Below are 2,500 nucleotides of genomic sequence, written 5' to 3' on the forward strand. Positions count from 1 at the left end.
CTCGGGGAGCCTTTTGGAGTGCTTGAAATTTTTGGGCCAGGTCCCTTTCGGACGGTTTACTTTGTGGACTTGTCGTAATTTGATTGGAAAGATGTTTGGGCAATTGGGCTTTGGTTTTTTGGTTTTTGTTTTATTGGCTTTTGAGTGGGGGAGCCTTTTGGACTTAGGGTTAGCGTTAGGGTAAGCCTAGGGTTAGAGTTTAGGGTTAGGGTTAGCGTTAGGGTAACCCTAGGGTTAGAGTTTAGGGTTAGGGTAAGAGTTAGGGTGAAGGTTAGGGTTAAACTTGGCTAAACTTGGCGCCTGCACGTAACTTAAGCTGGCCAATAGTTTCCCGCAAAAAGTTTTGAAAATGGTGAAAATCTTAAGGGTGCTTATACTATAGGGGACCGACACCCTGTTTTAATTTAGTAGAACACACGCCCTCTTAATGATGATGTGACAGCGCCAAACCTGGCACCTGCACGTAACTCGAGCTGGCCAATCGTTTCCCGCAAAAAGTTTTGAAAATGGTGAAAATCTTAAGGGTGCCTATAGAACAGGGGGACCGACGCCCAGTTTTAAGATAGTGTAGCACACCCCCCTTAACGATGATGTGACAGCGCCAAATCTTGCGCCTGCACGTAACTCGAGCTGGCCAATCGTTTCCCGCAAAAAGTTTTGAAAATGGTGAAAATCTTAAGGGTGCTTATAGAATAGGGGGACCGACGCCCAGTTTTAAGATAGTGTAGCACACCCCCCTTAACGATGATGTGACAGCGCCAAACTTGGTGCCTGCACGTAACTCGAGCTGGCCAATTGTTTCCCGCAAAAAGTTTTGAAAATGGTGAAAATCTTAAGGGTGCTTATAGAATAGGGGACCGACGCCCAGTTTTAAGATAGTGTAGCTCACCCCCCTTAACGATGATGTGACAGCGCGAAACTTGGCGCCTGCACGTAACTCGAGCTGGCCAATCGTTTCCCGCAAAAAGTTTTGAAAATGGTGAAAACCTTAAGGGTGCTTATAGAATAGGGGGACCGACGCCCAGTTTTAAGATAGTGTAGAACACCCCCTTAACGATGATGTGACAGCGCCAAACTTGGTGCCTGCACGTAACTCGAGCTGGCCAATTGTTTCCCGCAAAAAGTTTTGAAAATGGTGAAAATCTTAAGGGTGCTTATAGAATAGGGGGACCGACGCCCAGTTTTAAGATAGTGTAGCTCACCCCCCTTAACGATGATGTGACAGCGCGAAACTTGGCGCCTGCACGCAATTCGAGCTGGCCAATCGTTTCCCGCAAAAAGTTTTGAAAATGGTGAAAACCTTAAGGGTGCTTATAGAATAGGGGGACCGACGCCCAGTTTTAAGATAGTGTAGAACACCCCCTTAACGATGATGTGACAGCGCCAAACTTAGCGCCTGCACGTGACTCGAGCTGGCCAATAGTTTCCTGCAAAAAGTTTTGAAAAAGTGTAAAATCCCAATTTTGCGCTCTTTAGGGTGTGGTCTTTGAGCTTCGGGTTTTCGTCAGAAAATTTCGGCAATCATCGGTCATCTTCGTGGAAATCTCTTCGTTTTCGTAACTCTGACATGGTGACGCATGTTTGGAATGCCATGGGGAGCGCTTTGGAGCAGTTTTGAAAAATCGAAATTTTCGAAATTTTTCTAAGTGTCTAAACTTGGTTGGGGGAATAGACGGTTTCGGGTTATAATGTAGGGCAGGCATCGGGAAAGACCGAAAGAGCAATTGAGCTGTATCGGTCCGTAACAGTAAGCCCTGCTCGGTAATGTGTTCTCGGGTACGAAAGGAGGGTATTTGGAGGAAAAAGGAGCAAAGTCGACTAAACTTGCTCGGTCGGTAGCATGAAATGACTGAACTTGTAGCCAAGTTGTCTCGGTGTGGACAACGAGAGAACGGATGGATGTTGTACCTGATGGCCTTTGGCCAAGAATAGCGGCTTAGATTCGGAAGAATCATTCTTCCCCAATGTATCTTGTCGGCATTCCGTGGACTTGGCTGTCTCACTGGTATGCCGGAAGCTTACTAGGGTGAAGCAGTGGAAAGACGTGGCAAAGAGAGAACGGGTTTCCCTCGGACAGGGTCGAACGCCTCGTGCGTCTTCCATGGCCGGGAGGATTCCCAGTGCAGCTTGACGGTGGAATGCCAGCCTCCTTTCAAAGGAAGCAGACGCAAAAGGGTTCCCGCCGGGTTCCCTGAGGGATAGCTACCTGGTTGATCCTGCCAGTAGTCATATGCTTGTCTCAAAGATTAAGCCATGCATGTCTAAGTATAAGCACTTGTACTGTGAAACTGCGAATGGCTCATTAAATCAGTTATCGTTTATTTGATTGTACCATTACTACTTGGATAACCGTAGTAATTCTAGAGCTAATACATGCGAAAAGTCCCGACTTCTGGAAGGGATGTATTTATTAGATTAAAAACCAATGCGGGTTCTGCCCGGTTCTTTGGTGATTCATAGTAACTGATCGAATCGCACGGCCTTGAGCTGGCGATGTTTC

General features: G+C 46.8%; 1 non-coding gene across 1 annotated transcript in view; it reads left to right on the forward strand.

Moving 5' to 3' along the window:
* The first annotated feature begins 2,203 nt into the window (after nucleotides 1-2,203).
* Nucleotides 2,204-2,500, forward strand: part of LOC145474609 (small subunit ribosomal RNA) — a 1,800-nt gene continuing 1,503 nt past the window's right edge. The window contains exon 1 of the ribosomal RNA XR_014045600.1: nucleotides 2,204-2,500. This exon is cut by the window's right edge and continues 1,503 nt beyond it. This is a non-coding gene — a ribosomal RNA (small subunit ribosomal RNA).

Source organism: Orbicella franksi, unplaced genomic scaffold (genome assembly GCF_964199315.1).
Source record: "Orbicella franksi unplaced genomic scaffold, jaOrbFran1.1 SCAFFOLD_541, whole genome shotgun sequence".
Classification (NCBI taxonomy): Eukaryota; Metazoa; Cnidaria; class Anthozoa; order Scleractinia; family Merulinidae; genus Orbicella; species Orbicella franksi.